General features: G+C 41.9%; 1 pseudogene; it reads right to left on the bottom strand.

The window, feature by feature from the left end:
* Window positions 1-9,198: 9,198 nt before the first annotated feature.
* On the bottom strand, window positions 9,199-9,316 carry LOC126203829 (5S ribosomal RNA; annotated as a pseudogene).
* Between the last annotated feature and the right edge of the window lie 3,240 nt (window positions 9,317-12,556).

Here is a 12,556-nt window from a genome sequence, read left to right as displayed (position 1 = left end):
ATCTACATGGATACTCTGCAATTCACATTTAAGTGCCTGGAAGAGGGTTCATCGAACCACCTTCACAATTCTCTATTATTCCAATCTCGTATAGCGGGTAGAAAGAATGAACACCTACATCTTTCCGTACCAGCTCTGATTCCCCTTATTTTATCTTGGTGATCATTCCTCCATGTGTAGGTCAGCGTCAACAAAATATTTTCGCATTCGGAGGAGAAAGTTGCTGATTGGAATTTCGTGAGAAGATACCGTCGCAACGAAATACGCCTTTATTTTAATGATGTAGAGCCCAAATCCTGTATCATTTCTGTGACACTCTCTCCCATATTTCGCGATAATGCAAAACGTGCTGCCTTTCTTTGAACTTTTTCGATGTACTCCGTCAGTCCTATCTAGTAAGGATCCCACACCGCGCAGCAGTATTCTAAAAGAGGACGGACATGCGTAATGTAGGCAGTCTCCTTAGTAGGTCTGTTACATTTTCTAAGTGTCCTGCCAATAAAACGCAGTCTTTGGTTGGCCTTCCCCAACAACATTTTCTATGTGTTCCTTCCAATTTAAGTTGTTCGTAATTCTAATACCTAGGCATTTAGTTGAATTTGCTGCTCTTAGATTAGACTGATTTATCGTGTAACCGAAGTTTAACGACTTCCCTTTAGCACTCACGTGGATGACCTCACACTTTTCGTTATTTCGGGTCTGTTTTTTCAGTGTGTGGTAAGCACAGCACATGACGAATGGGGAAGTGTTCCCTTACAGGTGTTGTTCAAAATTTCGACTACAATGGTCATTACATGGCTCCATCTGCCTTACATGCCCATGAATCATAGTGTGTGGCTTACTACTTTTTGAGGCTGCGATAACAATCCTAACAACCATATCCATGTGAATATTGACTAGAGTCTCGTAAACTAGGCTCTTCACATGCCTGCGGAACAGGAAGCCCAATAGTATCATTTCTGGTGACTGATCTTGTCACTGAAGTGGATGACTGCGACCAGTTTATTGTTGGCCAAACGAAATGCAATTACTCTGAAACACGTTGCCGGGAAACATTTCAGCATAATACTAAGAAGATATCGCTGAAAACATGTTATAGTTGGTGGAGCTCTGATTGACTACGTATAGTTTCCAATGAAATTTACAGATATGATAGCCGAAACAATCCTTAAACTGTTTTTTGTAGTTCGGAATGAAAACATATTTGGCAACAACTCTTCTATTTGACGTTATTATAGACAATTCATACGGTACTTACGTATTTTTTGAATGTGTATGTATGTTCATTACGTATCTTAGATGCTCAAACACAGCAAATGTATTTTTCATAAATAAAAACTCCGTCCTAACAGGCCTCGGAAAGTCCAACGGTACAGACCGACCGCCGTGTCATCCCCAGAGTACACACGGGTGTGGAGGGGCATGTGGTCAACACAGTGTTCTCCCAGTCGTCGTCAGTTTTCGTGACCGGAGCTTCTCAGTTGGCCTTAGAAGGCCGAAGTAGACCCCGGTTGCTAGCAGCGTTCGGCAGACCTGGATGGTCAGCCATCCAAGTGCGCCTAACATCGGCTATCTGACGGGAATGGATGTTGTCACATTGACAAGAACGTTGTTAATTTTTTTATAGTTAATTCGGGCATTTATGAGTGCAGCCAAGAGGGGCTATATTCCTATTGGGTGATTCACTTTAATGGTGGCTAAAATACACTACTGGCTATTAAAGTTGCTACACCAAGAAGAAATGCAGATGATAAACGGGTATTCATTGGACAAATATGTTATACTAGAACTGACATGTGACTTCATTTTCACGCAATTTGATTGCATACATCCTGAGAAATCAGTACCCAGAACAACCACCTCTGGCCGTAATAACGGCCTTCATACGCCTGGGCATTGAGTCGAACAGGGTTTGGATGGCGTGTACAGGTACAGTTGCCCATGCAGCTTAAACGCGGTACTACAGTTCATCAAGAGTAGTGACTGGCGTATTGTGACGAGCCAGTTGCTCGGCCACCATTGACCAGACGTTTTCAATTGGTGAGAGATCTGGAGAATGTGCTGGCCAGGGCAGCAGTCGAACATTTTCTGTATATAGAAAAGCTCGTACAGGACCTGCAACATGTGGTCGTGCATTATCCTGCTGAAATGTAGGGTTTCGCAGGGATCGAATGAAGGGTAGAACCACGGGTCGTAACATATCTGAAATGTAACGTCCACTGTTCAAAGTGCCGTCAATGCAAACAACAGGTGACCGAGAGCTGTAACCAATGGCTCCTCATACCATCACGCCGGTTGATACGCCAGTATGGCGACGACGAATACACGCTTCCAATGTGCGTTTACCGCGATGTCGCCCAAAAAGGCGTTCCGTATTACCCTCCTGAACCCACCGATTCCATATTCTGCTAACAGTCATTGGATCTCGATCAATGCGAGCTGCAGTGTCGGGATACGATAAACCGCAATCGCGATAAGCTACAATCCGACCTTTATCAAAGTCGGAAACGTGATGATACGCATTTCTCATCCCTACACGAGGCATCACAGGAATGTTTCAACAGGCAACGCCGGTCAACTGCTGTTTGTGTATGAGACATCTGTTGGAAATTTTCCTCATGTCAGCACATTGCAGGTGTCGCCACCGGCGCCAACCTTGCTCCGAAAAGCTAACCATTTGCATATCACAGCATTTTCTTCTGTCGGTTAAATTGCGCGTCTGTAGCAAGTCATCTTCGTGGTGTAGCAATTTTAATGGCAAGTAGTGTACTAGGTTCTTATTGATTGGAAGAGTTTAGGGGTTAAAAACACCACTGCTGGGCTAGTTCCCCAACTCGGATTTCGATTGGCTACAGGGAGGAGGGAGTTTTAAATTTCACAGTCTCGCGCCTGAGTTAGATCATCAGTCTTGGATTTTGATTGGCTTCATTTTAATGCTTCGTTGTGATTGGCTGCAAAGGGGGAAGGGTGGCATATAAAACACATCTGAGCTCTTTTCGTCACCTTGGACTCTTTTAAATTTCCTTGTGTTCAGCCAGTTTGGATTTCGATTGGTTGTTCCCCTTTAGTATTAGGCTTAATTGGCTAGAGAGTGGGAACGGGAAAGGGATAGGGGGCTTGGTTTGATGATGTCACTGATGGGAATGATGATGTCAGAAGTAAGAACGATGATGCAGTAATAAGGAAAGTGGGGCTTTTGACGTCACCATTCCTTTCATTCCAAAGTGGTCATGTGACTGCAATCGTTTCATTTCTTGCATTCCAGTTTGGATCGTTATCGGCAGAAATATACCTTACAACAGTGGCGCCAGTATTGTTCCAGATTTCTCTTTGAATACTTGTTCCATAAACAGGATTTCTCGAGAGGATCGGAGCATCTCTGTTATACTTTCGTTTGGTCCACGCCAACGTTTAACGACATTATCTACGTCACAGAGAATTTAATGCTCTAAGTACTGTCCCTACTTCAACTACTCAGTCATGTTTTAGCAGGCTAAAGTTAAGTCACCCACGAAACACGTGTGCGATATGATTGACCGATAATTTCTGTGTTCACGGTCGTCCACCATCTACTGCCCATGCTTCATCAAATCACACGCAAACCACATAAAAAGAGAAACTTCAATAACACATCCAAGCCCTCTGTTGTACCATTGTCTTGATTTTCAGAAGCTTTGATTGCACCAAATCGATGTTTCACGCCCTCGAGACTTGTCATAACCATAGATTACATACAGTTTAGTATTTCTAATATTTTACTTATTACTATGTAAGACTGTCTTGTGTAAATCTCATTTCACTTGCGTGTCCAAGGGGTACTACCCTGAGATAATAGTTACGTTGTTAAGCCACTGCTTCTCAGTAACTTAGACGCCGCTAGATGAACTGAAACTAAATACTGCAGGGAAATGATTAAGTGGAAAATAGTTCACGAGTTCGTTTCCTGCAAATATCTGTACTGAGGTGTGAATGTGTACGGCATCAATACACCATCATTCGATACAGTAACTAGGTGGCAATACTCTTCTAGTTTGGACAACCAAGTCTTAATGGCGAAGAATGAAGTCTCTGGCCGTCTCTCTTTGAAAAACCAGGCACTGCAAGTGGAGATCCTGCTCCTCTGAAGTCGGTGTATCACAGCCGAGCTGATCGAGGAAAATTTTGGAAACAGACACGGATTATTCTGAACATCTTGCACGCCATCTGAACATCACAAAGATCGCCGCTCGCTGGCTTCTGCGGCTGCACACCCACTAAAAGAAAGCCGCCGAACTAAGCCAACATTGACTTTTTTGCCACCTAATCGCCTTAAATGAATGCTGGGTGCATCGCTATCCACCAAAGCGAAGCAGTGGATAGGAACCATAGTCGGGTGACATGAACATGAGCGTTTCTTGAGATTGTCGTAGTATTACATATTATGCCGGCAGATGGCAGGAGCATAGTATAGAAATCTGATGACTACGTTATTAGAGAGTGTGAAGACAAGGCTGTCGAATGGGATGGTTTTGCTCCACGACAACGCTCCATCTCATTCTACACAGGAGGCAACCTTCTTCTCTGGGCTATCAAATTTTGCCTCACTCCCGTGTTCTCCTGACATGGAAACCTGTGTCGTCTTCTTCTTTCCTCGGATGAAATAACCTTTCGGTGGCAGGCGTTTTCAGAATGACGACCAGGTGATTTCAAGACCAGCACGTTTCCTGAACAGCCAAACTGTGGACTTGTACAAGCACGGCCTCCATCAAGTCATATGTCTCACTACGGGAAGAGTATGTAAACAAGAACTACAACCATCACAAATTTTCATGCTCCTAGCTTAATTTTTTGGAGATGACAGGCAACAGTGCACTGGAGGAGCCCTAATTCGTATTACGCTTTTCTAGAAACTTAGGAAGGAATATTGGGGTTTAACATCCCGTCAACAGCAGTATCGTTAGAGACAGAGCTCAAACTCGAAAGATGGGGAAGGAAATCGGTCGTGTCCTTGTAGAAAGGAACCATCCCATCATTCGTCTTAAACCATTTATGGAAATCATGAGTAATCCAGGACAGCCTCGTATTTGAACTGAATATGAGTCCAGTGTCTTATCCATTGCGCCACGTCACTCGAAAGCTGTTGTGAGGACTTAAGAAATTTACATTTCCGCTGCGAGATGTTCAGAAACTGTCCGTTTCGTCTTACGAGGGTTTCCAGCATTCTAGATAAAGTAGAAATATACTAGTTACCCTGAGTACAAGACTATCCACATTGATATAATTATCTAGGTCACATCTTCCTCTCTTTTAACAGCTGAGTCAGCACTGCGACCATCTCTGGTTGCAGTTTTTTGATCTTGATGCTCGGAGATATTACTAGGACCAAGCCAACCTACACTTCTAAATTTCTGCTTGGTACATTGAACGGTACTGAAACATGACCTTCCAGAAAGCGGTTTAAGCAAAATGAACCAAAAAAATGTTTCTAATGTCTCTGAGCACTATGGGACTTAACATTTTAGGTCATCAGTCCCCCAGAACTTAAAACTACTTAAACCTAACTGACGTAAGGACATCACACACGTCCATGCCCGAGGCAGGATTCGAACCTGCGACTGTAGCGGTCGCGCGGTTCCAGACTGAAGGCCTAGAACCACTCCGTCACAGCGGCCGGCCAAAATGAAACACATGAAAGGAATGGGCGAGGTTCTAAGTCCACTATCATTCACCATTTCACCACCTTTACTACCACTAGAAAACACTATATATACTAAGAGAAACAATTTCTGGGATCAGCAACAAATAAATTTAACAGCAAGAAAGAAAGGGAACAACATTTTGGACACATGCAACAGTTATAAAATTAAACAGGGCTTTATATGAAATCACAACTCTTAATGGACAAGCCCACAAAACTGGAAACCTTTATTGTCAAATGTTATCATCAATTAAATCAAGGACACTTTATACCTAACAAAGGGCACAACCTGGGATAATGGTGACGGTCGCTAATAAATCAAAGACAGTTTTCCATAACCTTTGACAAAAATGTTGAGCACTTACCCCAGTTGGCTGACTCAACATTGAAACACCCATGGAACTAAGACAAAAAAGTTACAAATATGAAGTGTCAGGGCTAGGTGGTGTCTCTATATCTCCTGCGCGAAACAAATTCTGGCGCCAAAGCAAACCGTTGGATTTAATGGGTGGTTAACAAATTTAATATTTGGTTTCTGTGGCCTTTTCTTTTCCCCTTTTCTTATAAAAGAGAAAAGAAAACGTTAGGTATCAAGGAACTAAGCAGTAGATCGATCACAGTTAACAATGTGCGACCAGAATGTTCGGTAGAGACAAATTCCTTCAGCATGAAGTTTATGGGGGGACGACAGGATGACAGACGAAAGTATTGCTCAAATACAGGATATTTTCTCATGCTGGAATGTGGTAGACATATCCGCTTTGCTGCATACATTGAAGTTTTTATTGATATTTTTTACTGAAAAATATTAATATCTTTATTTGGATTTTCCCGTGGCAGCTCTGACAGGAGGCAGATCAACGGTTGTCGCTGTTACACCGGTTGTGGTGATCTGAAACATAAAATTAATGTCTCCCCCTGGGCCTGATACTTATGTAATTTCAGTTCGCTGTAGGAATTTGAAAAAAAAAATTAAATTATAGACATTTAAAAAGCACTGCCCATTTTGGACCCCTCTTTTTTGGCCGAATATCAACACAAGAGAAATTGAATACGATGAACTGAAGAGTGTTCAGTTTGCTTCAAGAGAGACCAAAAATGATCAAAATTGGATGAAAATTGTAGCGTGGGTGACGAGAACCATGTCGAGAAGCAGAGTTTTCAGAAAAACGCGTTTAAAGTTTGACAAGTTTTTGTCGTATAAAAAAAGGAATAAAGCTTGAAACTTACGGTATATCATCGATGTCAGGTCCATAATAGCTACCACCCCGGCTAGTGGATAGCCGCTTTCTGCTACTTTGACCCGATGAGCTCTCATTTTCGTCCTCAGAGCCCGTTTCGTCACTGAGAGCATTGTCGCTGGGGTCTCTATCATCACAGAATCGGCGCATTTCATCGCCCATTTTGATTTGAAGGGCATTTGTCCTGTACATTAATACGGTATGACCTACATTGAATAGACACACGGCGAAAATTGTTGACAATTTCGATTCGGCTGGATGTTCTTTTTGGGGCGTATCTCCAAATGTGACTACTGAAACTTTCGTTCACATTTTGAGTAAACGCTCCGGCAATTGATGTTTACTCATATCGGTATAAACAGGGGTGACGGCATCAGTAACTACGTGTGGCAATGGCGTTTTGTGTTTATAATTTTCCAATTCATCGCTTGCCTTAGCACGATGCCAAAGGCACCAGGACTGCTCACCAACAATACAGAAGTGATGTTAAGGATTATCATCCCATGAACTTCTGTGAAGCAGTGTGGCCCAAATAACATTATTCATACTCTCAGCAGAGTCGATGTTATCACGAATGGCTTTGCCATAGTACATTGACTGAGAATCTACCAGGGGCCAACATGAGAAAAGTGAAATTATGCTATGTGCTCGAAACACTGGTAAACATTTTCACCTTCAGAATCAGCCCTAAACATCTCATGGACGCAACGAAGGGACCGTGAGCGCGGAACCTGTTCTCTAAACCCGAGGCGTGCCGTGCACGCTCGGCTTCAAAGGTTCACGGAATCATTACTTTTAGGAGTTAGCGCATAATATTTTGGGGAATACTTCTTCAATGTATAAACATTCGAATTCCGTAATAAAACAAATTTCTATTGTTTTCGAACGTCGCCCTGTCGTTGCCCCTTAAGCCTCGCAACGCTGACTGTATGTTTTTTTCTCTTGCAAGATTTGACCGGGGACACCAAACATTATAAATGGAACCCAATAGGGCGATGATGTAGAAAATAGGGAATAAATAAAAAGAATTACTTTGCATACAGTCATCGCATCTCCGAAATACAACCGTGGCCAAAACAATCGCCAGGTTCCTAAACCCAGTGTCGTTACAGTCCGCGACATTAAAAGAAAGAAGGGCTGCTGTCACATTGAACAAACTATTAAACCTAAAGAATGAGAATTTTATCCATCTGGAGTATCTTACCATACTAATTAAAAAAAAAACTTGACCACGTTTTAAAACCTATTACACTGTTAAAACAACGGTACGAAATTGACATAGAGGCCGCTCAGACCCTTAGACTGAGAGAAACAGCAATTACAATAAGGAGTTACCAGATTACAATTAAGTGAATAAGCGAGCGGCGACCTTCACTGACTGCATATGAGACAGAATGAGGAAAACAGCAATTACATGAAACAGTTAACGGATTACAATTACATAACATAGCTGGCAACAGCCTCGTCAGCGAAGACGGCAGGCCGGCGTGGCGTGTGAAGGTACTACGGCTTAACAGTCCCATAAGGTGGCATAACATACAGTCCGTGACGCTGGGACAGACTAAAGGGGCGTGTAAGTCCGGACCACCATTGCATACTCAAAACTGCCGCAGTTACACCGCTTAACGAGATTGTTAAAGCTGAGTAAACGTTGTATTATAGAACACATGCACTACGGGCAACACAAAAGATGATAAAATGGAGAAATAATTCCAGAAATCCTGCCGCGCATGGACTAAAAAATCTAAAGGGCCAGAAATTTTCAACTCAGCTCGGCTCTTCTCCGATTTTAAAGGTATCAGTAACGAGACAGTCTGGGCAGTGACACTCTTATATGGCGGGAACAATCACGCTCACTCGCAAAACTTCGATCTACGCTTTCAGACAAGAAGTGGGTCTCCAGGAGCCAAAGTTCACACTAGGCGAACACACAAGGGGGCGCAATTCCGTGGCCAGGAATCAGCTTATAACATTAGCGTATATGTCACTCTAACGTGAAACACGCTTATGTTACCCTCTGAGAGGATTTCGAAAATTGACCACGCGTGTGTCTAATGGACAAAAGTCTCTCTCTCTCTCTCACGTCCCACACAGGCTATGAAGGCCCAAAGGTACCGACTGGCCGCCGTGTCATCCTCAGCGTCATTGGATGCGGATATGGAGGGACATGTGGTCAGCACACCGCTCTCCCGGCCGTATGTCAGTTTCCAAGACCGGAGCCGCTACTTCTCAATCAAGTAGCTCCTCAGTTTGCCTCACAAGGGCTGAGTGCACCCCGCTTGCCAACAGCGCTCGGCAGACCGGATGGTCACCCATCCAAGTGCTAGCCCAGTCCGACAGCGCTTAACTTCGGTGATCTGTAGGGAACCGGTGTTACCACTGCGTCAAGGCCGTTGGCAATGGAGAAAGGTACCGGATTATAATTGTGAATTTGGTGAAATTAACAGAAAAAAAACGGGTCTTGACCTTGGGAGTTAATTAAATTGGCAAAATCATAAATGAATGAAAAAATAGCACTGTCGCCAACCCTATTAAGCACATTAATTTAGAAATATATGTTTAAGAAAACTGAATTTTGGTTACTGAAGTTACTTTCGTTCAGATCTCCCTTTGAATAGAAAACAGTATACAAACTGACACAGTGCACTCTGAACTGTGTGTAGCAGCTGTTACGAATAACGCACACACCAGTAAAGTTTAGGAAGTAATTTTGCACCAAGCTCATATCAATGACAGCTACACTTGAGAGCATTACTTAATCAAATACTGAAATGTTACTGCATGAAGTGCAGAATTAAATTTGGACATGAGTGGCTTTTATCTTAAGTGACATGAAAAAAAAAAAAAATAAAGATGAATAATATCATAAACACAGTGTTTAAGCTCCTGTACATGTATCAGCTTTCCTTAGCAACAGTAATAGTTAAATTTTTTCGTAATCGGTGGAGAGTAAATTCTGTTTTGAAAAAGTCACATTCATATGCTCGAAATAACAAGGACATTACTTAGAAGTAGGCAGTGCAATGTTATACGTGAAGAGATACAGACTGTACTCACGGATAATGTGGCTGGACTTACACCTAATCATAAAACAGAGAATATTCTTGTCCAGCCTCTTTTATACATTAATTTCACATTGACACGTAACTTTTTAACAAGTACTTGTCGGTTTACCACAGTTACATTCACTTAAAAATTAATTGCAATGTTGCTTGTATTGACAATTTATAGCTAGGTACGACAATACTGCCGTATGAAATTTCCAACAAGTTTTAACATCGATGGAATAAAATTCTCATTTTATGGGTTCTCGCAGCAACAGTGACGGCTGAAGGACAAGTATCAATTAATAAAAGCGAGACTGCAGGAACCTTGTAATAAATAACGAACTGGGACTTATTTATTTATTTCATTCGATCCCGGCTAAAAGCAGTATTAACGATCCCTTCCTTAACTCCAAGAATTCCAGTGTTAAATTATGTGACAAATCCTATTTTAAAAATCGTATACAATTCAAAACTTTCATTGAGCAATTGAATATGCCGTTTGCATTAGAGTTTCTTCAGGTCAACAAAATAATGAATAACCAGCGTTTACGTGTTTCGACTTCCTCAGCTTCCTGAGCGAATTAATCGTCACCGTCCTGATATTTCTCGATAGTCAGTCTTGCAGAGTGACATTATATTGAAAGCATTTACAGTCTATCACAATAAGTCTTTACCTTTCGAGACAAAGAAATTCCACCATAAAAAATTTACACGCGGAAGTATATCGAACTGAAGTGAGGCTTTCATTAAGAAAAGTAGATTAATGTGATCGACAGAAGCACCTTAGGACGGTCTTCGAACGTTTTTCGGCGACATGGCGATCTGAATATCGTGCCCTTACTCTGCTTCCTTTCATTTCTCCTAAAACCTGTAATGTAAAGAATGCAGTTAACAGAATGATATCTTAAATACCAGATTTCTGTCAGCCGCTACCTCATCGAAGCGTCATCAGTACAACTTAGGAAAAAGGAAAGCAAGCATGCGACGAGAGACTTTAGGAAAGCACATACGATATTCGTGTAAATGCAGAGCTGATAGAGGGGCTGGTACCGAGATGACGTGTGTTTGGGCAAACTGTAATTTTACACTGTGTAAAGACAGGTAAAGTAATTGGCCGCCAAGGTCTGACACTGTAACGATATAAGTATTCTTACGCTCCTGGAAGTTCCATTTACGCAAATTATTTATATACATAATTAATTTTGTACAGAACCTTCAGAGTCACCTACGGAAATGACATCAAACTGTGTCACAAGACTCGGATTTGAAATCTATCCTTCCCGGCTACGAAATTCCATGCTCTAGGTCCTCTTAGCAAATTTACTGAGTGGATCTAGTGTGAGGAAGTTAGTTATTTCAAGGACAGACAGTCCTGAGAACGGAACAAAGCTTTTATATATTACACTGGTATTATTCTAATCACATGGTAAAGATTCAGAAAGTGGTTCCAAAATGAACGAACTCGTTCATAACTAGTCACCATTAAGAAATATGTACGTAACTGTGTCAGTAAACTACATAAATGAAGAATTAATTATGTAAATTAATTGTTTGGTGATGATGATGAGAACATTATGACCATTTTTCTCCTGAATCACATAGAACAGAGGCATATGGGGCATACTGAGCCATTCTTCATGAATTACATTGTCTTAGAACAATTAAGGATCAATCAAACTTCTTGATGAAAAATCACTCTGAGCAAAATCACCCGCTTTTTCACATGAATAAATGAATTTACGTGAATCCTGTACTTATAATTGCGACGGTTTACAATACCGTTTACGTCTCGTCGGTGGGCAACCTTACCTCTAAAGTTCCTCGCCCTCAAGAAACCTATCTTCGAGTTATTCGCAGTACTGGAGCCTTCGTACTTCACATAATGTGCAGCAGTTCGCTATTCACATGCCAACTTTCACAATGAGCCACACGGTTTATGGCTTACCTTTTTTCACGTTGAAAGTGATTTTGCAGTGAACAAGTTACTTCTTACAAAACGATACACATGGTAAGTGGATGTCTCATGTTCTGTTCGTTGTTACCCGGTTTCTACTTACCTTATCGACACGAACATCGGCTTTACATTTAACCAGGGGAGTTTTTCTATGTGGTAATGGCTGAGCTCTAAGCTCTTCTCCAGTTGACGTTGTATCCGTTTGGAATCTTCCTACTTCTACTATCACTACATTAGGTTTTTCCGTCGTAGAAACAGATACTGTCTCATTTCAGTGGTGCTTACTGCAGTTTTCTTTGTTCTCAATCAGTATGTAAACCATCATCGTTGGTTAAAAAAAGCATTACACTACACCATACTTCAATAAAGGTAATTATGTATCATTGTGCCCTCGAATAACATTAAACGTCCACAGCAATTTAAATGCCGTGCAAGGACGATTTGCGCGCGGCGGTAGTGAGGTAGGCAGCTAAGTATGCCCGGAAAAGAAGGGTCTTGGATATACGATGAACATTGGGGAGGGTCGTCATCTACGCCAGTGAGACGATGATCTTCCGACGGGTACAATGTGATGTCCACAGCCCTTAGTAATCGGATCTCTTAGACCTTGGGATTGTTGTACTGTCTGGATAACTTT

Source organism: Schistocerca nitens, chromosome 1 (assembly GCF_023898315.1).
Source record: "Schistocerca nitens isolate TAMUIC-IGC-003100 chromosome 1, iqSchNite1.1, whole genome shotgun sequence".
Taxonomy (NCBI): Eukaryota; Metazoa; Arthropoda; class Insecta; order Orthoptera; family Acrididae; genus Schistocerca; species Schistocerca nitens.
The sequence above is the reverse complement of the archived record's forward strand: the minus strand, read 5'-3'. Positions and strand labels throughout refer to the sequence as shown.